The 26,574-nt window shown below is 44.3% G+C and overlaps 1 long non-coding RNA gene across 1 annotated transcript; it reads left to right on the top strand.

Annotated features, from left to right (window-relative positions):
- Positions 1-8,038: 8,038 nt before the first annotated feature.
- On the top strand, positions 8,039-11,979 carry LOC116579887. The gene is made up of 3 exons (XR_004281444.1): positions 8,039-8,974; positions 10,036-10,116; positions 10,447-11,979. It is a non-coding gene; the product is annotated as an uncharacterized LOC116579887 (long non-coding RNA).
- The last annotated feature ends 14,595 nt before the right edge of the window (positions 11,980-26,574 follow it).

The following is a 26,574-nucleotide window of genomic DNA, read 5'->3' as shown; positions in this document are numbered from 1 at the left end:
CCGGCGGGCCAGCCAGGCCCTGGCTCCTGGTCTGGAAGCCATCCTGGGATTTTTCCTGGCTGCACCCAGGGGGATCTTTCTGTTCAGCCGGCAGCTTTCAGATTACCCCAGTTTGGAGCAGCCTCTTTCTGAAATAATGTGGAAGCATCCGAAGATGCAAGGGACTGGGTGTCTCTCGAGCCCTGGGAGGCCTTTTCCCTCCCACCAATCTTTTCTTCTTCTTGCCACCCCCCCCCCCCCCACCACCTCTTTGCCCTCCTTCCTACCTTGTTCCCTCCAGTCTCTTTGGCTGAAGTTGATTGGACTCCCCTAGTCGGTGTCAGACCCTATGCGGAGCTGGGAGACACAATCAGGTCCCTTAGGAGCTGGCAAACCAGGTCATCTTTCTCGGCCAGCTGCCGATGGCTTTTTTTTTTTTTTTTTTTTTTTTGGTTGGGGCTTTCCTGGGGCTTTCGCAGGATTTCTAACCTCCCATGACTCCCTGACACTAAATGCCAGTACCATCCCCAACCCCGGGCTGGGGGGGGGGGTGGACGTGGGGCGGCGGGGAGTGGGAGAGTGGAACTGCCTAAGGCTAAGAACCTGTTAGCTGATAATTAAACAATATCCAGAGCAGTCCCACTATCAGGCTTTTTGAGAGCGGTGGGGACCCTAAGCCACCTCCCTTTCCTGAGGCTTCCCGTATTTATTATTATTTTAATCAAAACATGCCAAAACAGGGTTACAAAGATGATGGACTATTAAAAGTGTTTACATTTCATTTTTTTATTCCCTCAGCAAACGTCAACTGAGCACCTACTAGGAGTCAAACAGTTTTCTACAATGGAGGGATACAACAAAGGGCAAAACACGCCAAAATCTCTGTCCTCAATCTCTGTCCTCATTGAATTCACATTGAACGTAACAAATGATCACTTTCAGCCCACACAAATATGCAGTGGAGCTCCTCACAGGGTAAGTACAGGATTTACCATACCAAAAAAGTCAGTGTCTGGGGTACCCACGGCAGAGCGGCCTGGTGATGGATACAAGTGTTACAAGTTTGTATGGGAAATGCCTTCTTATCCTGGCTATTTCTCTGCACTGTAACATTTGGAGATAGCATCACCAGTGGAAAGATTAGAGATACTTTGTGAAAGAAAGGTCCGTGCCAACCCTCCCTCCCCGGACCTGTGTTAGGGGTCTACTTTATTTTTGACCTCTCTGTACTGGTAGGATGTGGTCCAAGTGACCTTCAAGGGCAGAGGAACAGAGGAGGGGTATCACCTGTCAGTACTGCCTGGAAGGGCAAGGGGCAGGGTTAGTGTGTGCGTGTGTGTGCGCGCGCATGTGCACACACGTGTGTGACTGATAAGGCCAGGCCCCAGCTTACACATGACAGGCTGGTGCTCTGGTGAAGGTGAATGGGTCAGAGAAGCGCTGACAGAGACATTTCCCACTCTTTCACTTTAAAGTGTCTCTGAGTCATTTCCAGATTGTTCTTGCCCCAGTCCTTGCAAGAGCTCCCTCCTCCTCACCCCACTATGCCCCAGAGCATGCCTGGGCAAAGTCCTAGATCACCACCTCTGGGATTCTGACGTCAGGTATCACCGGATGAGGTTAAAGGTTTTCCTAAGGACTTTCCCTCTGAGTCTTCCTGCTGGATTTTTTGTTTGTTTGTTTGTTTGTTTTGATTTCACTAATCACAGTGTTTCAGAAACTGCAATTATCAACAGGTCCATTTTCTCCGTGGGTTCTCCGTCAGGGGTCTCCTTGAGGGACAACACAGTGTTTGACAGTAATCAGAAGTATTATTATTACTGGTGATGGCTTAGGCATTAAGAATTTCAGACTGATTAGGGACGACTGGGTGGCTCAGTTGGTTGAGCAGCTGCCTTCAGCTCGGGTCATGATCCCAGCGTCCTGGGATCGAGTCCCACATCTGGCTCCTTGCTCGGCAGGGAGTCTGCTTCTCCCTCTGCGTCTGCCTGTGTTCACTCTCTCTCCCTCTCTCTCTCTGACAAATAAATAAAATCTTTAAAAAAAAAAGAATTTCAGACTGATTATTGATTTGAAACCTCACATAATCCTCACATGATTTGAAACTTACTGATTTATTGACTTGATACCTCACATTCTCCTGTGAAGTAGGCACTATTAGGTTTCCCATTTTACAGATGAAGAAACTGAGATTCATGATGTAATTTGCCCTTGGTGGAAGAGAGCCCATGGTGTGGCTGGAATTTCGGTTTGGCTTGCCCCACTGCACAATATTTACCTTAGGAGTACTTTGCTACTGTTTATTAAGCACCTACTTGGACACTGTTTTAGATATGGGACAGGAGGGACAAAGGAGTCTCATTTTTAACCTCTTGTTCTCTTGTTCTGTCCATGCTTCCCTTCAAAGAGAGAATTTTGTATTTTTTTGTTTTTTTAAAATAATTTCATAGTTATAAGCTATAAGCTATTTTTATTAGGAATGGGCATATGTGCCTTCCAGAGTAATGTTCCATTAAAGAGAGTGAGAATCCAAAATGGAAGGACCCACACATTGCGGGGAGTGGAGCCATGGGCAGAGGGGCATCAAGACTCTGGCAAAGGAAGAGTAGAGAAGGAAGGAGGTAGGAATGCTAAAGAGACCAAGGCCTGGCCCCGTGGACTGAATGGCAATTTGACTTTGGGAGTGGGTCTATGATCAGCAGGAGTAAGTCTGGTCACTTTGTGGTTATGAATTGTACCTGCAAACCCTGCCAGATGTTATGAGGTACAATGGCAGAAAAAATATATATGTCATTTCATTGATTTCCCAAAGTCCAGGAAACTACGAGTCAGAGATGGTAAGGAACTAGCTGAAGGTCACACAGCATGTATACTGTAGAGTTAGTATTCAATCCCAGGTTCCTTTCATACTGAAACTGGTGCTTCTAACCATGGCCATTGGCTGCCTTTCCATAACTGAGTGTGAATTACTGAACTTCTCGGGAGGGATTTGCATTTCTTCATCTTGGCCGTGATGTCCTTGCCCTCCTCTGGCGGCTCATATTCTGTTCATCCTTCTAGGTCTAGCTCAAGGAAGCCCTTCCCTATTCTCTCTTTCCAGTGTACACTTTTCCCTGTATTAAAGTGCTTACCTCATAGTTTAATTCCCTGCAAAGATATTGTCTCCCCTTACAGATTCAGGGCCCCTAGAGAGCAATGGCCATGTGGGTCGTGCTAGAGTGCGTGTTTGCCTTTCCAAATCCACTTTCTGTTGTTGTCCATCCTGCTCTTAGTTCTGGGAAGCTGAACTAGATGGGCAGGACCAAATGCTTCTATGCCCACTGGCTTCAAATTGCGTTTGGCCAATGAGAGCCCTGAGAGAGACCACAGGGAGGGAGGAGAATGGGTTAGGGCCTTATGTCCCCAGCTCCCTTTCTGTAGGATGCCTTGGGCTGGCCACTCTCCTGACCTATAGTCATAGCCGTAAGGTGATACTCTGCATTCAGCCCTCTCCGCCTCCATGTCCAGGCCTCCTTAAGTGCCATTTACTAAGGTTCTAGAAGCTACACAACACCCAAAATGGAACTTCGTAGCATATATCTTGGTAAACAGCTGTTGAGCTCAATTAGGGACAGGTGTATTTATTTGTTTGCTTGAGGGAGTGAGTGAGTGAGTGAGTGAGTGAGTGAGAAGCCCCAGAAAAAGGATTTAAATGATCTTGGGAACTAGGGCCAGATGGCAAAAAAAAAAAAAAAAGCCTCTAGATTCCTGGCAAACAGTTTTTATTTTTTATTTTTTTTGTTCGAATGGTCTTTAAAAAAAATTGAAAAATAATCTTCCTTAGTATACAGTCAATTTGACTTCCTAAAAGGTTGGTCTATGAATCTATGAAGTTTAACACATGTACAGATTTGGGTAACTCCCACCACAATTAGAATACGGAACACTTCCAGGGCCCTGAGTGGCTCACTCAGCTGGGCGTCTGATTCTTGAACTCAGCTCAGGTCTTGATTTCGGTCAGGAGATCTTGGTCTTGAACTCCGGTGGTAAGTTCAAGCCCCATGATGGGTTCCATGCATGCAGAAAAGAGAGAGAATACAGAACCACTCTACCACTCTCAAAACTCCCCCAAACCATCATTTTGTAGTGAGACCACTGCTGTTTTCCATCCCTACATTTTTGTCTTTTTGAGAATATCATATAAAGGGAATCAAACAATAGGCGACCTTTTTTTTTTTTTTAAAGATTATTTATTTATTTATTTGACAAAGAGGGAGAGAGATCATAAGTAGGCAGAGAGGCACGGGAGAGAGAGCCGAGAGCCTGATGCGGGGCTCGATCCCAGGACCCTGAGACCATGACCTGAGCTGAAGGCAGAGGCTTAACCTGCTGAGCCACCCAGGTGCCCCAGTAGGTGACCTTTTAACACTGGCTTCTTCCCCTCCACATAATGTCTTTGAAATTCATTTAAACTATTATATGCAGAAATAGTTCATTCCTGTTTATGACCGAGTAGTATCCCATTTTATGAATGTTTGAATCTATTTATCCGTTCATATTTGGGTTGTTTCCAGTTTGTGCTTATTAACAGAGCTGCTCTCAATATCCATGTGTGTAGTTTTTCGCGTGAACGCTGTCCTTTCCCTTGGACACTGTTATAGACTGTGTGTCCCCCATCTCTCAATTCATATATTGATGCCCCAATCCCCAATGTGACTGCTTTGGAGATAGTGCTTTTATGGAAGTAATAAAGGTGAAATGAGGTCGTAAGTGTGGGGCCCAAATCTTAATGAATGTGTCCTTATAAGAAGAGAAAGGGATGCTAGGACATTCTCTCTTTGTGAGCGCAGAGGATGCAGCAAGGTGTGGGGGATGGGGAGGGGGGGATGGGCGGTGTCCTCTGAAAGCCAGGAAGAGATCTCTCAACAGAAGCCAAATTTGCCAGCATCTTGATCGTGGAACTGTGAGAAAATGCCTATTGTTTAAGCTACCCTGTTTGTGGTCTTTTATTATGGCAGCTTGAGCAGATTAATACAACTAAATATTCTAAATATGGTAAGTGTACGTTTAATTTTGTAAGATACGGCCGAACTGATTTCCCGAGTGCCTGAACCATTTTGCACCCCCACCCCACCCCTTCCTGTCTCACATGAAGGTTCCAGTCGCTCTGTAATCTTGTCGACATAAGGTACTGTCGGGAGTTGTCATTTGTGTTGATACTTTTTTATGTGTTAGGTTTTATAGGTAGCAGTAGCCAAGGAAGCTGTTTGAAGCTGAAAGTATCTTGGAAGTATCTTTCCGAGGTCCTGTCCATCTTTGGGGTCATCCATACCCCATTTCTCTTTTCTTGTCTTTCTTTTGGCCTCATTCTATCCCAAGAGCAACGTCCCCTTCAGAGCCCTTAGTGATGTGGTATATTACAGTCTTCAGTAGAGGTGAACCCACATCTGAGAATGTTCCAGAAGAGGGTGGGTGTGTGCAGGGCCCTCTCAGGAGCCCTGTGCCTCATTCAAAGTTCTGTTGTCACCATCTTGAAAAAAATTTTTTTTTTTAAGATTCTATTTTTATTTATTTGTCAGAGAGAGAGAGAGAGAGAAAGACCAAGCACAGGCAGGGGGAGCAGAAAGCTCCCTGCTGAGCAGGAACCCAATGTGGGGCTCCATCCCAGGATCATGACCTGAGCGGAAGGCAGACGCTTGATCAACTGAGCCACCCGCTATATTGAAATTCTTAATAATTTTTGAATACAGGTTTCACATTTTAATTTTGCACTGGACCTCCACAACTTATGTAGCCTGTCCTGGGTGTAGGAGGTCACAGGCAGGGCAAAGCCCCTTACCGGATCGTTTAGCAAAAGGTCATCCTCTTCTCCTACTGACCACATCTTTAACCTAAGCCAAGCATGACCTGAGGGTTACACCTGGCCCCTGGGTCCTCCTGCTGAGCTGGGTTAAGCATGATTAATTCGGATGCTTCACAAGAGGATTGTTGCCCTAGGATCCCAGTATCCCAATGAGGATACTCATTGGATTTGCCTTAATTAGGGCCTCTTAACTGGAAGGCACATGGAAGCTCCTTCTTCCATCCTGACTTCCCCCAAAGTACTTTTGTGCTTCGGGCTTTTATTTGGAGAGATAAATCAGCAACATTATAATAATGTCTTCTAATTGTCTCTCTGCCAGCCCACTTGGCAAGAAGCTCATTCAAAGGAAGGTGATTTATGGGGAGTTTTACTACATTTAAGCAGATCACTGAATGCCCAGGTCCAGGAGGATGAATAGTTTCAACCAGAGGCACTAGGGGCCAAAGGGTGGGAGGGAGCAGGGAGTGGGGAGGTCACAGGCTTTGGACGGAACAACAAGAGGTGACAGCCAAGCAAGAGCGTGACCTCAGGCAACTGACTTAACTGCTCTGGCCTCAAGCATTTCAACTCTGAAGTGGAATTGATAATGCTTCCCCATAGGACCCTTTGGAGCGTAAGGAGTCAACAAGAAGGCGTTGACTTGTCATCCTCCCGCTGTAAGTGCACTGGGATGGATGTCCCTTTTGATGGCTCTGCGCATGCCTGGGAAAGAATGAATTTTGTGCTTCTCTGAAAGGCCTCTCCACAGACCTGCTTGATCCTCTTTCCAGCTTCCTGGGAGCTGGGTGAGAATTATCAGGCTCCTTTTATTTTACTTTAGATTTATTTATTTATTTGAGAGAGAGGAGAGCAAGTACATGTGTGAGTGAGGAGAGAGGCAGAGGGAGAGGGAGAGAAAGAAGCTCAAGCAAGTTCCCACTGAGCATGGAGCCTGACGTGGGGCTCGATCTCTCGACCCTGAGATCAAGACCTGAGCTGAAATCAAGACTCAGACGCTTTTCTGACTGAGCCACCCAGGTGCCCCTAATCAAGCTTCTTTTAGATTTAGGAAAAGGAAAGCCCGGTGATCAGAAAATAAACCAGAAGTAATAGAGAGCCCTGGGGTGGCTAACTTCAGTTCCGTACCCTGTGGGCTTCACTCAAGAAGCATTTACATCTGAAATCATTCACTCACAGCTTCAGAAACCTTTACCTGTGTGGTCCAGATTAAAAGAGCCATGACAGGAGCTCCTGGGTGGCTCAGTCGGTTAAGCATCTGCCGTCAGCTCAGGTCATGATCCTGGAGTCCCAGGATGGAGTTCCAGGACTGAGGACTGCATCAGGCTCCCTGTTAAGCAGGGAGTCTGCTTCTCCTTCTGACCCTCCAACCTCTCATCCTTGTTCTCTCTCAAATAAATACATAAAATATATTTTTTTAAGGTTTTATTTATTTATTTGACAGAGATCACAAGTAGGCAGAGAGGCAGGCAGAGAGAGAGGAGGAAGCAGGCTCCCTGCTGAGCAGAGAGCCTGATGCGGGGCTCGATCTCAAGACCCTGAGATCATGACCTGAGTCGAAGGCAGAGGCTTTAACCCACTGAGCCACCCAGGCGCCCCAATACATAAAATCTTAAAAAAGAAAAAAAAAGAGCAATGACAGGTTTACCAAATAGATGACCTCTAGGACGGTGTGTGAAGATGGCCTGATGGAGTCTTTCAAATAGATATGATTAGCACAGTGATGGAGGGACTGGAATCCAGACAAAATGGGTTCGAATCCCAGCTCTGGCTGTTAGTAACTGCCTTAAATAGATTACTTGCTATCTCCGTGTCTCAGTGGCTCCATCCCTTAAATGATGTTTAAGTAATATAATCTGCCTCGTCAGGTTGTTGTGGGGACTCAACAAGATAATAACTGTACGCTTTGCTTGGCGCGGGGTAGCACGCTAGGCTAGCTGGTTCTTTTCATGGCATGTTTGGGTAACCCCTGGAGTCCACGGTCTTCGGACTCCCTATTCTTCAACTCTGGGTGGAGTTGGCATTCTAAGGTAGGGGATGGTCTCCAAGTGGGGGGTCTGTGAGTCCTGGAACTGAGCATGACCCTGGGACAGGGAAGGAGGCCACAGCTCTGTTGCGTAGTGACAGGGCCTTCTTTGTGTGGGGAGAGACAGGCTGCTGTTTACAGGTAACTAGGTGGGGGGTTATAATCTGTAAAGAAGTTAAAGTTTAAAGGAAGGGAATTCTTCCGGGGAGGTGAATGGGACCCGGTGCTCTGAACCAGCTGGGTTGTCAAGAGGTCAAGAGGGACAGCCTCCTGGGCCCTGCCCGCCTCCCAGATGGGGGTCTGGGGTTTATTATGCAGATTGGACTAGGCCTCTCCCCGTGACCATAGAAACCCAACCAGTTCTCTTGCAACAAAGCTCTGAGGAAGGGTTACTTAAGTCTGGAGCGGCGGGACCGGCCGCAGAACGCACCCTCCTCAGAACAGCCCAGAGCCCTGGGCCCTCTGCTCCCCAGGGACATGGGATGCCACACGAGCAAGAGCACCAAGGTGGTGGGGGAGTCCCAGAAGCCCGGAGAACAGCCCGAGGGAGAAGAGCCAAATCCGGAGGCAGGCGCTGAGGCGGCAGATGGCAAAGACATCTCACTGAAGGATGGGGGCCCTGCGCCCAAGAGCTGAGCTGCTTTCCTCTGGAGTCAGTCCGGACCCTCTCTGCATTCCGGGAACCGCCTTTGGCCAAGGACGCCCGAGACAAGCCCAGTCCTGAGAACCTCCAAGCAGAAGGAGGGAGAAATCTCTGCTTCCAGCACGTACCCTCCTCAGGCTTTGCTCTTTGGAGCCGTGAGGAATCCTATTTCCCTGGGCTTCCGTGGAGAGGACAGAAGGAGCCTTCACCCGACGTCGTGGGACTTGCGCGCAGCTTCTGGAGAAGGGCGAGCCCCGTGGTGGGCTCTTCTGGCTCCGGGGGAGAACCGGGTGCTGCTGAGCTGTGACTGTCCAGGGACACCCCCCTCCCCTCCCCCAGCCGCCTGCCTCACCTTCTGACCTCCCCTAACGCCCACTGGGCCGTGCGGGTGTCGGTTTGTTCTCTTCCTCTCCTTTTTCCCAAGAGCTCGCCGAAGAGCCAACATCCCTAGCAGGGACGTTTTCCTTTGGCTCGCTCCACACTGTCGGTATGAATAATTTAATATTTCACTGGGAGAAATGTTAATGAATTATGGGAACAATCAGGATCAGGCTGTGATGGGAGCAAATGGAAGGCAAATGGGCCTGGTCATCCCGGAAGGGGAGCCTTGGGTGCTAGTCGGAAGGAAGGCAGAGGGTGCCTGTTCTGGTTTTCTAGTCCCCGCCCCCCCCCCAAAATGCCCCCTCTGCCGTTATCCCTGAGTCTCCTCATATCAAAAGTCTGTCAATTTGGACCCTCTGGCGTCTGAGCTATCTGAATCCAGCCCTCAAAAATATTTCGCTGTTTACTAACATGCCTGTCAGCCTTTCTTCCTCACCCACCCTCCCCGCCACACCAACCCCGCGTGTGAATTAAAATCTTGTTTTTAATTCGAAAGCATTTAAATTTGAAATCAAATGGACATGTTTGCAAATACGTGATGACAGACACATCTGAAAGACAGGCCTGGGGATGTACGAAGAGAGGGCCAGCCGGAAGGGGTGGGTGTCAGTCTGTGGGGAGAAGGGAGAAGAGAAGCTCCAGAGTCTTCTCTTTGTGCCAGGCACCACGCTGACTGACGAGTTTACAGGGGGTGGTTTATGGTAACCGGCGCGACCGCTCCCATTTTACAGATGAGGCCACTGAGGGACCTAGAGGTTAAGGCACTTGCTTGAACTTGGCTCTTCAGGACCGAGCAGAATCCAGAGCTGAAGCCAGGCTTCGTGGCTCCTGAATTCATGCTGTTCATTTCTGCCGAGTCCTGTTTAAAGGGGAGGGTCTTTTCCTGGGAATGCACAGAAATCCAAGCCTGTGCTTAATGGGGACCCTTTCTCTTTCCTCATTCGGATGTAACCGTCTATGAAGAGGCCGGCAACGGGTCCACTAGGCGTCCATGCCCTGCATATTCTGGGCGCCTTGAAGGATTTCTCTTTTCTTCGCTTTGGTGGTGGGGGAAGGGGTGGGTGGGGAGGATGAGGGGGCCGGAAGGGTGAGGGGGGAACCAGGGGCAGAGACAGAGCTGGAGCGTGAGCTCAGTCTCTTGGAAATGACCCTGCTTTTTGGCCACAGAAATGTCAGAAACGGAATGGGACTCTTTTGAGAAGACAAGACAACCAGGCTGAGGAGAGGGAAAAGAAGGAAGGACAAGAGGTAAAGCAATTCAGCCTGAAAATGGACTTCAGCCTGAAAAAGGTTCCTTTTGCTTCAGCAGCGGCTGTCATCTTCCAAAGACAGCGCGAGAGAAACGGGGCCTCGTCGGCTGGCCCAGGGCCCTGCTCCGTCCCTGGGGGTGGTAAACTTCGAGTGGGCCAGGAAACAGGCCCGGGCTTGCAGCTGGGGATCAGGAAGTTTGGGGCCTCTTTCTACAGCTTACTGGGGATAGGCCAAACTCGGGGAACTGCTTTCAGTTTTTTAATTTTTTTTAGACAATTCTGTTTTTCGCCCTCCTCCCTCCTAATGGAAATTCACCCTTCAAAACAGGGCTTTGTGTGGGAAGAAGCTGCTCAGAGGGCACCCTCAGGACTCCTGGAAAAAGTTCTCAGTGGCTGGTGAGGCTTTGGGGCTGGGTGGTGCCCGTCTCACTGGTGACCGAGAGGCGGGACTCAAACTCTGCTTCTCACCAGATCAAACAAAGGAGGGAGGCTTCAGGTCCTTTGACCGTCAGACAGTGGTTTGTTCTGATTCCTCCTGGGATGGGGCAAAATGCTTGTTTCATTAAATTCAAGATCTCTGAGGGCTTTTAAAAACAAGATGCATTATCCGCCTTCGGCTGGACGGGCTTGCTGCGTTTTGCCAGGAAGTTCATCCTTAAAGGAAAAAAAAAAAAGGATCCAGTTTCTTTTTAAAGACATTTCAGTGATTCCATGGGGGCCCAGTACCACTCATCTGTGTCTCCCTCTGAGGCTCGAGTGCCTGCGGAAAGTGGTTAGAATTATGTGCTCTCAAACATAACTTGAACCTTTTCAAAGACAGGTCTGCACAGACTCTGCCCGTCACTTGAACGCCAGGGCTCTGGGCCACTTCCCAAACAGCTGGAAGGGGAGGGGTTTGTTTTCTAGCCAACTCACCTATCTACATAGGCTTCCGCCTATCCTTTCTTCCTTCCAGCCATCCAGGCATCTATCTATTTCTTTCTATCCATCCATCCATCCATCCATCCATCCATCCATCCAAACATCCGTCCATCCATCTCTCCCTTGGATTTTTCATCTCTCCGAGGCAATAATTTTCCAATTCAATCCAAATTCACTTATTAAACACTTAATTGAGTTTCTACTCTTCTCTATCACTTCTTTCTTTCTTTTTCACTCACTCGCTCACTCCGCAGTGACGGGGAGGCTGTTCTATGGCAAACTCCTCCGTGTTAATAAAAGGTTGAAGTGTGTCTTTCTGGAAGCACAGCCGGGAACAAGGGTGGTCCAGAGAAATCCTTCCAGCCCAGGGGAGGCCTGAGTTGAAGCTTCAGGACTAAGTAGGCATCAGCTAGGGAAAGAGGATGGGTGTTTCAGGAGAAGGGGAAGGTGTGACCGAGCTGCATGGGGTGTGTTGTGCAGTGTTACGGGAGCCTGACCAGCATGGCACGTAGTTAGGAAGGTGATGCTTGGAAAGTAAAAAGGATCAGCTCATGGAGGGCCTTGTCTTTTATACCAAGAGGCTAAGAGTTCATCCGAATACTGCTGAGTATGCTGATTTTCACTGAAGGACTTCAGGCAGAGGAACGAAGCTAGAACATCAATTGTTCATGACTGCTTGGTATCCTGCCTTCTGGTAACAAAGCCTATCTTTTCCCCTGGCAGGACCCTTTTCTTTCCATTCTCAGTATACATGATCCCATTCTCAGGCTCCATGCCGAGCACTGCTTGTACCTGGTCAAAGTGATTTGTTCAGAGGAGGTCATCTGGCTCAAACCAGTCCAGACTTTTTGTTGTGTGAGGGTCTATTTAGCCAGAGCGATGCCATGTGGTTAAACAGTGATTTTGTTGTTTATGCAGGAAAACTTAAACTGTCCCTGCCCCCCCCCCTTCCCCCAGGGGACTTACTTAAAAACAAGTCCTGGAAACCAGTCCCAGGTAACAAAGCCCAAATACAAGGGTGGGTTAGGCCAGGTGGAGGCACTCAATCCGTGGGGGCGCATACTGTCTCCCTAGCTACCAAGGAGTATGGGCCTGGCCCTTTGGGTGCCTTTTGGGTGCCAATTCTGACCAAGGTGATAGGCTAGTTCAAATATCTACTATAGGGTAAATTGTACTTCAATTGGTCACTTATGTGTGACCTAGCATGACTGTGCAGCTTTCTCTGTGTTACAATCTCATTGGCCCCCTATGTGTGGCCAGGCCCAACCATATGGCCTTTGCCCTTAAAAGCTAGTCTATAAGGCAGAGAGAGGCCACCTCTTTGCAAGAGACAACCCTGGCCGTCAGTTTGATTCTTGATGCTTGGCACGAAATAAAGCTTTGATTGACCTTCGCTTTGTACCAGTCTCGCTCCTTTGACCATGGACCCAATAGCTGAAGCCATTAGCAAAGAAGTATCTGCTTTCTTTGGGGGTTAATACAACTGTAGGATTTAAGTCTGAAACCTCTTAGTGGCACTCCCCACTGGGGAAATCCTTGAGAATGAAACCATAGAAGAGATTGGGGCTGAGAGAAGTGGAGACCCTATTCCTGATGAACTTGTTTGGGCAACTGGATCCAGCCACGCTAGAAGCTAATACTATCCTTGGGTGGTTAACACAAACCAATAGATTTTCACTTTTTTTTTTTTTTTCTTGCTGAGAGTGGTTTAAATTTGGTTTTTGTCATTTTCAAAGAGTTTGGAGTACATCAGATCAACTCAGATTTGTATTTTAGGGGGAGTAACTGGGTAGCTGTTTCAAAGATGGAGGTGAGAGGGATAAAACTAGAAGCAAGAATACCAATTAGAAGACATGCCCAAATTAAGAAAGCCGTATTAGGTAGCTCTGACTATTTATTGCAACACAGCCAGCCACAAAATCTCAGCAGCACACAAGCATAGATTTTTTTTTTCCTCTCTCTCTCTTTTTAAAAGATTTTATTTATTTATTTGAGGATGAGAGAGAGAGAGAATGAACAGGGAGGTAGACAGAGGGAGAGGGAGAAGTGGGCTCCCTCCTCAGAGGGAACCTGATAAGGGACTTCATCTTAGGACCCTGAGATCATGACCTGAGCTGAAGGCAGAGGCTTAACCCACTGAGCCACCCAGGTGCCCCGCCCAAGCACCCTGACTTTCTGGTCTTGATCACATGTCTGTGGGTCACTGAGGCTCATGTGACTACCTGAGAGTGGTCACATGACAAGTAGTAGCAGCACAAGAGACTGAGTCCAAGGAAGTATCCTTTTGCATGGAGGGTAGTGGAGTGAATATTTGTCAGTGATAATCGACTAGGACACAAAATGAATAGAGTGAAAAGGACAGATTCCATAAATATTTAGGGGGTAAAGTGAACCAGTTTTGGTGACTGATTTTTCATCAGGGTTGAGCAAGAGATGGGAATCAAAGGTTTCTGCTGGGCTGATGAGCTGATGATGGTGCCACAGTATGAGAAAGGGACTCCAGGAAGATGGTTAGGTCTGGAGGGAGGAGGAGGAGTTGAGTGTCGGTAGGGTTGAGCTGGAGATGCTCACACAACAAAAATAATAACTTGGTGACTGATTTAACTAGACCTATCGTGATATATACACACATTGAATCATTATGTTGAACACTTGAGACTAAAGGAATGTTATATGTCAATTATATCTAAATTTAAAAAAATAGCAAACATTTCTATCACTCTTACTTTGTCTGGGCATTGTTCCAAATGCTTTACATGTAGGTCTCATCCAGTCCTCACAGCCACCCTATCCTCACTGTACAGATGAAAACGGTGAAGTAAACATTTATCCCAGGTCTTTTAGCTAGCAAGGACAACGCTAAAAACAGCTTGTTGCCTAGCGCTTGAGAATGGAGAATTTTTTGGTGAGTTATGGGAACACACTTGGACACCCCAGAGTTGGTATAACAATTGTTTTAAAGTGGAAATGTTTGAGGGCTTCCAGGGTGGCTCCGTTGATTAAGTTTCCTACTCTCGATTTTGGCTCAGGTGGTGATCTCTTGGATGGCGAGATCAAGTCCAAGGGAGGGCCTGCCAGTCAGCGGGGAGTCTGCTTGAGATTCTCTCCTCTGCCCCTCCCCTGACTTAAATGAATAATTAAATCTTCATAAAAAATTTAAAAGTGAAAATGTTTGAGCACAGAGATGCAGACAGAAATCTTTTAAATTTTTTAAAATGTAATCTATACACCCAATGTGGTGCTTGAACGCATGACCCCAAGATCAAGAGTCACATGCTTCACTGACTAATTTCCACCTGTGAAGTTCTTCTTCTTTTTTTAAAAGATTTTATTTATTTATTTGACAGAAAGACACAGTGAGAGAGGGAACATAAGCAGGGGGAGTGGGAGAGGAAGAAGCAGGCTTACGCTGAGCAGGGAGTCCCATATGGAGCTCCATCCCAGGACCCTAGGATCATGACCTGAACCAAAGGCAGATGCCTAGTGACTGAGCCACCCAGACACCCCCACCAATGAAGTTCTTATCTGAACTTCCCTTATCACTTAAAGTAGACCTCCTGAAAATACAACTGCTATTAATTTCCCTTCTAGGGAGTTTCCTGGAAATTCATTTGCCAAGAAGGTAGATTGCCCATTTCCATTGGCATCAAAGAGCCCAGCAGAGACTTCCTCACTCTCCCACTGAAGCCCTAAAAACCTCCTTTTCTTTAATTGGTACACATACACCTTTCCTTTGGGCAACTCCGTGAGTTGTTCATTACTTGGAGCTCTCTTGCATGCACATGTGAAAATAAATATTTTCTTCTATTAATCTATATTGTTTTTGTTAAAATTTGCAGGCCTCCAACCACACTGGGCGCAAGTTGGGAGAGGTAAAGTTTTCCTCCCAACAGAGTCGTCAGAACACTTTCAGTGGAAGTCTGGGAGTAGATTAACTTCCTGTACATTCTCCCTCGACACATATACCCTGAGGGGGAGGAGCTGCCCAGAGCAGAAGAGCACAGGACAAGGGAAGATCTCTGGAAAAAAACAACATTTAAAGGGTGGTGTGCTGGAAAAGCCATAAAGAAACAAGACAGACAAAAGGTCAGACAGATGGAAGGTAACAATCAACACTGTCCTGTGTAGAGCCCTCACCAAGTGCCGGGCATGGTGCTCAAAGACTTTACAAAAATTATTTAATTTACTCCTCATAATAGCTCCATAAGGCAGGTAAAATTCACACATTATGGGTGAGATACACATTTTTGAAGAGTGGGTGAATTGCCTAAAACCACACAGCTAATTAGTCTCAGGGCAAGGATTGGAACCCTAGAGGTGATGGTTTTAACCATGGTGACAATGGACTGAACAATGTCCTCCCAAAATTCATGTCCACCTGAACCTTGGAATGTAATCTTATCTGGAAATAAGAGTTGAAGATATAATCAAGTTAAGATGAGGTCATACTGAATTAGAGTGGGCCCTATATCCAATGACCGCTGTCTTTAAAAGAGAAAGGAGAGAAAGATTTGGATACAGAGATATGGGGGAAGAAGACCATGTGACGATAGAGGTAGAGGTTGGTGCCAACAAATGACAAGCCAAGGAACTGGAGGCACCAGAAACTGGAAGAAGCTAGAAGGATTTTTTCCTAGAGCCTTCGGGGGAATATTGCCCTGCTATTACCTTACTTTGGACTTGTAGCCTCCAGAATGAACTTCTGTGGTTTTAAGCCACCCAGTTTATGATACTTTGTTATGGCAGCCCTAGCAAAGTATGACAACCACTGTGCTATCACTGGCTTTCTTAGAGTGGAAGACTCTAAAGAGAGTGATGTCAGTGAATTCCAGGAGGAGAGATGGAATGTCAGGGTTGGGGAAGGGTAGAACCTGCCCCTTTAGAGGTGTGTGTCTGAATCACATTTAGGTTTCTCTATGGTATGAATGCCCCCTCTTGATTTGCAGAGGCTTTCTTCCTATTCCTCTCATTAAGGAAAAAATTACTCGTGATGTTTGTTAAAGGTGGTAAGACAGACGTACTCGGGGGGGCCAACTAAAATGGGGTTTTGTAGTAGGAGAGAGAGATCAGGTTCAATTCTGACTACACCAAGGGCAAGTGGAGATTTATTGCCAAATAACAAGGTAAGGGTTAGTGGATGGAAATAAGAGGAAACATCAAGCCTGGGGGGATTCTTGCTTGACTGAATCAGTAAGACTCTTGCTGAAGGCAGACAAGGGTGATAAGAGCGGGGGTCATTTGATCAGATAGCAAGAGTGGAGGGATTTTTGCTGAACTGACCCAACAAGATTCTTTTTTTTTTTTTTTTTAAAGATTTTATTTATTTATTTGACAGACAGGATCACAAGCAGACAGAGAAGCAGGCAGAGAGAGAAAGAGAGGAGGAAGAAGGCTCCCTGTTGAGCAGAGAGCCCGATGTGGGGCTCGATCCCAGGACCCCGAGATCATGACCTGAGCCGAAGGCAGAGGCCCAACCCACTGAGCCACCCAGGCGCCCCGATTCTTTTTTTTTTTTTTTAAAGATTTTATTTATATATTTGACAGACAGAGATCACAAGTAGGCAGAGAGGCAGGCAGAGAGAGAGAGAGAGAGGAGGGAGCAGGCTCCCTGCAGAGCAGAGAGCCCGATGTGGGACTCGATCCCAGGACCCTGGGACCATGACCTGAGCCGAAGGCAGAGGCTTTAACCCACTGAGCCACCCAGGCGCCCCGACCCAACAAGATTCTTGCTAAAATTGGACTAAGTGGCCAGGGAAACCACCAATGCCAGAGATTGAGGGCTTGGAGGAGTCTGACTAGGTAGGTCAAGGAGAGAGTGTTTTTGTCACTCACCACACCATGGCTGTCACTAGCCCCTGATTATCAAGAGAATGTTTCATGTTTAGGCCTTCAACTTCTCTCAAGAGCGTTATTCCTTAGGGAGAGACTTAAGTCAGGTTTCTTCTGTTGTGTGGGGGTTGTGGTTGGGCTGGTGGGTGGGAGGGGTTAGAGGATAATTAGAAAAGGTTCTTCCCATAAGAGGGTAATTCCAGCAGGTCCTTTCAGAATCTATGGCCAGCTGTTTCCTCCTAGAGAAGTTGCCTGTGTTGTCCTATCCCTGGCACCTTTTGAAAGAGAAAAGAGCAACTTTGACTGTGTCCAGGGACTAGCTAACTTGCATCAAGGAGCAGCAAATAGGGGCACCTGGGTTGCTCAATCATTAAGCATCTGCCTTTGGCTTGGGTCATGATCCCAGGATTCTGGGATGGAACCCCACTCTGGGCTCCCTGCTCCGTGGGAAGCCTGCTTCTCCCTCTCCCACTCCCCCTGCTTGTGTTCCCTCTCTCACTATCTCTCTCTGTCATATAAATAAATAAAATCCTAAAAAAAAAAGAGCACATAAATAGAGCATCAAAACAGAGATGTTGAAAAAAAGATTAAAAAATAATTAGTTAAAAATCTCAAACAACTTCCTAACACTTTTTTTCTCCCTCTAAATCTTTTTGGAAAGTCTGCCTGTCCCCTCCTCTTCCTAATGCCCCACAGCACCCCCCCAAAACATGAAAAAACACCCTCTTTATGCTAATGAAAATGCTGAGATTCTCTATTCTTACATGAACTTAATTTTTTCTCACGAAAAGCAATATAAACTTCCACTTTCCAGTTCCACATGTAAAGAGCTTGGAAGTCGTCACTCTGTCTTAACAAGTAAGAAACTAAATAGACTGGTGGTGGGTATTATAGAGGGCACGGAGTGCATGGAGCACTGGGTGTGGTGCAAAAATAATGAATACTGTTATGCTGAAAATAAATAAAAAATAAATTAAAAAAAAATTCAACAACACTTTGGATCCCCAAGGGGAGGACACAGCGCAAGCTGCAGCTACGAAGACTGGAGAGACAGGTTTATGCAGGGAGTCCCAGCTTACCTGGAAGAGAGGCATGTGGGTATTAGCTGCCTTGGAAACCAGTGAAGGGGAAGGAAAACCTGAACTTGTAATTGATGAGTTGCTGGAGCCTCAATGTGGACAGGTCTGAGAGTTAAAAACTGGAGAGGAAGCCAGTTATGGGTGGGTCCTTCTGCTTTCATGAGTTTTACCTCTAAGAACTCAACTAGTTAAATATCAGAGAAAAATCCTCTCACCCTTCCTGGAGGGGGCGGGGGAAAGGAATCATTGTGAAATATGCCAGAATACTGTGTTAACAAGGTCTATCCTCATAGGAAACTGATTAACCAGAGCTTAACTTGCTGGGGTATTATCAGATTCTAACTGACCTGGGGAAGGGAAATACTCAATGCCAGTTAGTTGTAGTCCTCTTGGGAGAAGAGATGATTACATTCCAGTCCAGGGGTGCCTGGGTGGCTCAGTCAGTGAGGTGTGTGCCTTCGGCTGAGGTCATGATCCTGCAGATCCTTGATCCTGGGATCAAGCCCCACATTGGGCTCCCTGCTCAGTGGGGAGCCTGCTTCTCCCTCTGCCTGTCCCCCCCCCCCAACCGCTGGTGTGCTCACTCTCTCTCTCAAAAAAATAAATAAAATCTTAAAAAAAAATTATGCTCCAACCTACTCTAGCCATCCCGTCCCACTCAAGGGGGAAGGAAAAAAGACTGAGAAGCACTTGTGAAGTTCACAGTTTGATGGCACAGGGTCACTACAAGACTGAGACCTAACGCTTACTTTGGCAGCACACATACTAAGACTGAGAGGTAATCATAGGACTATAAAATGTTTCCCCTATTCCCACACCTTACCACCATATTACTAAAAACCTATTTACAACAATTCCTTTTATCTAGTACATCACATCTAGATACACACACACACACACACACACACACACAGGTGTATATACATATATGTATATACGTATATACACATATGTGTGTGTATATGTATATATATGCACACATATAAAACTATTAAAACATACTAAAAGAAAAAAACCCCACACAATTTGGAGAGATAGAGCAAACATCAGAACCAGACATGGCAGGGACATTGGAATTAGCAGACTGGGAATTTATTTTTATTGTTTTATTTTTAAAATTTTTATTTATTTATTGATTTTTAAAAAAGATTTTATTTATTTATTTGACAGAAAGAGATCACAAGTAGGCAGAGAGGCAGGCAGAGAGAGAGGGGGAAGCAGGCTCCCCACCGAGCAGAAAGCCCCATGTGGTGCTTGATCCCAGAACCCCGGGATCATGACCTGAGCTGAAGGCAGAGGCTTAATCCACTGAGCCACCCAGGTGCCCCTATTTTTTATTTTTATTTTTTTAATATAGTTTTTATTTGACAGAGATCACACGTAGGCAGAAAGGCAGGCAGAGAGAGAGAGAGAAAGGGAAGCAGGCTCCCTGCTGAGAAGAGAGCCTGATGTGGGGCTTGATCCCTGGACCCTGGGATCATGACCTGAGCCAAAGGCAGAGGCTTTAACCCAATGAGCCACCCAGGCACCCCCAGATTGGGAATTTAAAACAACTATGATCAAAATGTAAAGAGCTCTAGTGGATAAAATAGATAGGATGCAAGAACAGATGGACAGTGTAAGCAGAGGGATGGAAATCCTAAGAAAGAACCCCCCCTCCAAAATGCTAGAGATAAAAAACATCGAAACATAAATGAAAACTGCCTTTGATATTGATATTACTACATTGTAATTGATATTACTACATGAGATATGGCTGGAAGAAATCATCTCTGAGCTTGAAGATGTAGCAATAGATCTTGAAAACTAAAATGCAAAGAGGAAAAAGACTGGAAAAAAAAAAAAAAGCAAATATCCGAAGACCATGGGCTAACTACAAAAGGTATAACATACACATAATGGGAATACCAGGAGAAAAAAAGAGAAAAAGGAACAGGAGAAATATTTGAAACAGTAATGCTGGGAATTTCCCCAAATAAACATCAGACTCTAAACCACAGATCCAGAAATCTCAGAGAACACCGAGTAGCATAAATGTCAAAACAAACTACACCAGGGCCTATCATTTTCAAACTACAGAAAATCAAAGATGAAGAAAAAATCCTGAAAGAAGACAGAGGAAAAAAATAGGACCTATAGAGGAACAAAGATAAGAATTACTTCTGTGTTCTCCCCAGAAGTCACACAAACCAGAAATGGAGTGAATATTTATTTATTTATTTATTATTATTTTTTTAAATAAAGATTTCATTTATTTATTTGACAGAGACCACAAGTAGGCGGAGAGTCAGGGAGAGAGAGAGGAGGAAGCAGGCTCTCCGCCGAGCAGAGAGCCCGATGCAGGGCTCCATCCCAGGACCCCTGGATCATGACCTGAGCCGAAGGCAGAGGCTTTAACCCACTGAACCACCCAGGCGTGCCTGGAGTGAATATTTAATGTGTTGAGAGAAAAAAGTGATCAACCAAAGATTCTGTACCCTGTGAAATTATCCTTCAAAAGTGAAGGAAAAATAAAGACTTTCAGATAATCTAAAATTGAGGTAATTTGTTGCCAGTGGAACTGGGTTGCTAGAAGAATTAAGTAAGTTCTTTTAGAGAGAAAGAAAATGATATTAATCAGATACTTGGGTCTACACAAAGAAAGGGAGAGGATTGAAAGATTAAGTAATGGTAAAATAAAAAGTTTTATTTTTCTTATTCTTAGTTGAGCTAACATATAACAATTTGTTCAAAATAATAATAATAATAATAATGTACTCAATTATGTATGCTTGTGTATGTTTCATGTTTGTAAATATATATATATGTTTATATATGTGGTTATTTTATATAAGTGAAATAAATGATAGCAATGGTACAGAGAATGGGAGGTAAGAATTAGGATTATTTTGTTATTATAAGGTACACACTACTTATGGTATTGTGTGTGTGTGTGTTTTAAAGACTAGTCAAGTGCAGTAGTGAGAAGAGGGAAAGAGTAGAACAATGACTACAATCGGTAACTGACTGCAAACAATTGATTAAAATAGCTCACTGTCTTCAGACTAGCCTGGTCTTATTTGAAAGTGGACTTCAGTTAGTTGTAAATGTATATTGCAAACTCGAGGCAACAAAGAAAAAATGATAAAAAGAAGTATAACTCGTGTACTAAGAAAGGGGAGAAAATAGAATCATATAAAATGCTCAATTAAAATCACAGAAAGGAAAAAAACACCCACAGAAAGGCAGAAAAAGAGGGGAAGACAAAAATAAGTACAAAGAGCAAGAGAAAACAGTAGTAAATACAGTAGCTATTCACCCAAGTATATTAGTATCACCTTGAATGTCAATAGTGTGAATGCACCAATTAAAAGACAGAGATTAGCACAGTGGATCATAAAACAAGACCTAACTATTGTCTATAAGAAACACATTTTAAATATAAAGATACATATAGATTAAAAGTAAATGAAGAAATTATGCTAACACTAACTAAAGGAATGCAAGAGTAGCTATAATGATTTCAGACCGAGCAGACTTCAAAGCAGGGACAGTTAACAGGGATAAAGAAGGGCATTACATAAGAATAAAGGCATCTGTTCTCCCAAAAGGTATAACAATTTTTAATGTGTATGTGCCTAACAATAGAGCATCATACTACATGAGGCAAAAATGGATAGAACTTTGAGGAGAAATGGGTGAAATCCACTATCCTGGTTGGAGATGCCAACACCATTCTATCAGAAATGGGTAGATCCAGCAAGCAGAAAATCACTAAGGATATTGTTGACCTCAACAGTGTCATTAATCAGCTAGATATGATGGACATCTATAGACTACTTCATCCAAGAACAGCAGAATACATACTCTTCTCCATTGCACATGGAAAAATCACTGAGAGAGACTACATTCTGAGCCATAAGACACACCTTAATAGATTTAAAAGAATATATATAATAAAATATCTATTTTTAGACCATAATGGAATTATACTAGAAATCAATAACAGAAATGTAACTGGAACATCCCAAAATACATGGAGAGTAAATAGCACAATCCTCAAGAAGAAATGGGTCAAAGAAGAATTCTGAAAAGAAATTTTAAAATATTTTGAACAAAATGAAAATGACAACACAACTTATACAATTTGTGGGCTGTAGCAAAGGCGGCACTTGGAAAATTTATAACAATGAAAACGTATTTGAAAAGAAGTCTAAAATCAGTAATCTAATTTTCTACTTTAACAAAGTAGAAAAAAGAAGAACAAGTAAAATCCATAGGAAACAGAAGAAGAGAAATAATAAAAATAAGAGCTGAAATCAATGAAATTGAAAACAGGAAATCAATAGAGAAAAATATAAAACTAAAGTCTGGTGTTTAAAAAGGTCAGTAAAATCAATAAAGCCTGCAGCCAGGTTAACCAACAACAAAAAGGAGAAAGGGCACAAATGACTAATAATCAGAAATGAAAAAGCAGACATCACTACAGATCCTGTGCATATTAAAAGGATAATAAAAGACTGCTATGAAAAACTCTCTTCCCACAAATTTGATAACCTAGGTGAAATGGACCAATTTCATGAAAGACTCAATCTGCTGAAACTCACACAGGAAGATATAGATGATCAGAATAGATGATCTACCCTTTTGCCTATTTCATTATCAGGAATGGATGATTACATAAACAGATAATATCTATTAAAAATTGAATCAATAATTAATAGTCTTCCAAGACAGAAAACACCAGACCCAGAGGGTCCACTGGTTGATTCTATCAAACATTTAAGAAAGAAATGATACCAATTCTCTACAATCTCTTTCAGAGGATAGAAGCAAGAGAATACTTCCTAAGTTATTCTATTGGACAGTATTACCCTAATACCAAAACAAGAAAAAGACATAAGAAAATTGGAGAACAATATGTCTGTGAACATGGACAAAAATCCTCAAAAAATATTAGCAACGCTAACAAATTATACACCATGACCAGGGGTATTTATTCCAGTTATGCAGGGATGGTTCAATATTCAAAAACCAATTAGTGTAATCCATTATATCAACAATCTAAAAAAGAAAAATCACATGATGATATCATTAGATGCAAGAAAAGGATTTGATAAAATCCAGTATCCAGTCAGTGAATTCAGAATAAAGGGGAATGTCCTCATCTTGTTATAGAATATGTACAAACCCCACATTTAGCATTATACTTAATGGTGAGAATCTTTTTTTTTTTTTTTTTTTTTTTTTTTAAAGATTTTATTTATTTATTTGACAGAGAGAAATCACAAGTAGATGGAGAGGCAGGCAGAGAGAGAGAGAGGGAAGCAGGCTCTCTGCTGAGCAGTGAGCCCGATGCGGGACTCGATCCCAGGACTCTGAGATCATGACCTGAGCCGAAGGCAGCGGCTTAACCCACTGAGCCACCCAGGCGCCCCAATGGTGAGAATCTTGACGTTTTCCCACTAAGGTCAGGTATAAGGCAAGTATATCTCCTCTTACTATTCCTTTTTAACATTGTAATGGAAATCCTTGTTCATGAAATATGATAAAAATAGAATAAGAGAAGGAAATAAAGATATACAGACTGAAAAGGGAAAAATAAAAATTGTCTTGGTTCACAGAGATAATTATGCAGAAAAATCGGAAAAAAATCCACGTGGGTGACTCAGTTGGTTAAGCCTCAGACTCTTGATCTCAGTTCAGATCATGATCTCAGGGTCGTGGGCTCAAACCCTGAGTTGGGCTCTGCTCTGGGTATGGAGCCTACTTAAGATTCTATGTCTCTCTCTTCCCCTTCCTCCACTCTCTCTCTCTCAAAAAAAAAAAAAAAAAAAAAAAAAAAAAAAGTCAACTAAAAAAAACTCCTGGAACTAAAAAAACAATTATAGTAAGGCTGCAAGATAAAAGATTATTAGACAGGGGCACCTGGGTGGCTCAGTGGGTTAAAACCTCTGCCTTTGGCTTGGGTCATGATCTCAAGGTCCTGGGATCAAGCCCTGCAGCGGGTTCTCTGCTCAGCAGGGAGCCTGCTTCCCCCTCTCTCTGCCTGCTGCTCTGCCTACTTATGACCTCTCTCTCTGTGTCAAATAAATAAATAAAATCTTTTTAAAAAAGATTATTACATGAACTTCCATCATTTTCCTATATATTGGAAATAAGTGGAATCTGCAACTGAAAATATAATACCATTTACATTAGGCATGCTAATTACGAAAATGAAATATTTAGATGTAAATGTAACACAATATGTACAATGTCTATGAAGAAGACTATGAAGCTCTGATGAGTGAAATTAAAGAACTAAATAAACAGGTATCTCATGTTCATGAAGAGGAAGACGCTCTATCAGTTCTTCCTAACCTGATCTATGGATTCAATGAAATCCCAGTCAAAATCCTAGCAAGTTGTTTTGTGGATATCAACAAATGCTAACATTTATATGGGGAGCCAGAAGACCCAGAGGGGTCAACACAAAATTGAAGGAGAAAGGACCAACACCACCCAACTTGAAGACTTATTATGAAGCTACGGTGATTAGGACAGTGTCATATTGGCAGAAGAATAGATAAATAGATCAGTAAGAGAACAGAGAGCCCAGAAACAGAGCCACATAAATATCACAAACTGACCTTTGACCAAGTTGCAAATAGTACAATGGAGCAAAGAGAGTCTTTTCAACAAATGATGATGAAACAACCTTCCACATGCAAGAAAATGAATTATTTAATCAAGGTTTTATTTATTTATTTGACACACACACACACACACAGACACACACAGGGAGGGAGCACAAGCAGGGGGAGCAGCAGACAGAGGGAGATGGAGAAGCAGGCTCCCTGCCAAGCAAGGAGCCCAATGCAGGACTCCATTCCAGGACCCCGAGATCCTGACTTGAGCCGAAGGCAGACAGTACACTGACTAAGCCACCCAGGCACCCCAACAAAATTTATTTATTTATTTAAGATTTTGTTTATTTATTCATGAGAGACACATAAAGAGGGAGAGGCAGAGGGAGAAGCAGGCTCCCCACTGAGCAGGGAGCCCGAAGCAGGGCTCCATCCCAGGACCCTGGGATCATGACCTGAGCTGAAGACAGATGCTTAACCGACTGAGCCATCCAGGCGCCCAACAAAATAAATTTAGACACAGATCTTACACCATCTACAAAAATTAACTCAAAATGCATCATAGACCTAAGGGTAAAATGCAAAATTATAAATCTAAAACGTAACAGAAAACTTAGATGGCCCTGGGTATGGTGATGCCAGGAAGGTTTGTTCAGATTCTCCTAGGTGTTTTATTATCTAGGAGACAAAGATGCTCTTTTTCTCAAAATATTTGGAGGACACCCTCTCACATGATGGTTTTATGATCGGCTTCAAGAGAGAAGGGGGATGGAGGACCAGAGAGATCTTTCTGTTTCTGCTGTTCTCTCATACTCCTTTAGCTTATAATATTCAGTATCCCAAGGTGCCATATTTTAGGGTAGTGTGCCCTGGTCCTTCTCACAAGACAGGTTTTTTTTTTTTAATTTTTTAAAAATTTATTTTTTATTTATTTTTGGCATAACAGTATTCATTATTTTTTCACCACACCCAGTGCTCCATGCAATCTGTGCCCTCTATAATACCCACCACCTGGTACCTCAACCTCCCACCCACCCACCAATTCAAACCCCTCAGACTGTTTTTTAGAGACCATAGTCTCTCATGGTTCACCTCCCCTTCCAATTTCCCCCAACTCCCTTCTCCTCTCTAACTCCCCATGTCCTCCATGCTATTTGTTATGCTCCACAAATAAGTGAAACCATATGATAATTGACTCTCTCTGCTTGACTGATTTCACTCAGCATAATCTCTTCCAGTCCTGTCCATGTTGCTACAAAAATTGGGTATTCGTCCTTTCTGATGGAGGCATCATACCCCATAGTGTATATGGACCACATTTTCCTTATCCATTCGTCCGTTGAAGGGCATCTTGGTTCTTTCCACAGTTTGGCAACTGTGGCCATTGCTGCTATATGGGGTACAGATGGCCCTTCTTTTCACTACATCTGTATCTTTGGGGTAAATACCCAGGAGTGCAATGGCAGGGTCATAGGGAAGTTCTATTTTTAATTTCTTGAGGAATCTCCACACTGTTCTCCAAAGAGGCTGCACCAACTTGCATTCCCACCAACAGTGTAAGAGGGTTCCCTTTTCTCCACATCCCCTCCAACACATGTTGTTTCCTGTCACAAGACAGGTTTTTGAGGAGCCTGGCTGGCTCAGTTGCTGGAGCATGTGACTCTTGACCTCCGGGTTGTGGGTTTGAGCCCCAACTTGGGTGTAGAGATTGAAAAAATAAAAAAAAATTTTTCTTAAAGATTGTATTTATTTATTTGACAGAGTGAGACATCACAAGTAGGCAGAGAGGCAGGCAGAGAGAGAGGGAGAAGCAGCCTCCCCACTGAGCAGAGAGCCCGATGTGGGGCTCGATCCCAGGACCCCGAGATCATGACCCGAGCTGAAGGCAGAGGCTTAACCCACAGAGCCACCCAGGCACCCTGAAAAAATAAAATCTTAAAAAAACCCCCAAGTTTTCATTCACGTGGGTATGGGAGACTTCACAGAAAGATAGGACTCAAGGACACTATTAGAATTTGA

The sequence above is a fragment of the Mustela erminea genome, chromosome 19, assembly GCF_009829155.1.
Source record: "Mustela erminea isolate mMusErm1 chromosome 19, mMusErm1.Pri, whole genome shotgun sequence".
Lineage (NCBI taxonomy): Eukaryota > Metazoa > Chordata > Mammalia > Carnivora > Mustelidae > Mustela > Mustela erminea.
This window is presented reverse-complemented; position numbering and strand designations above follow the sequence as displayed.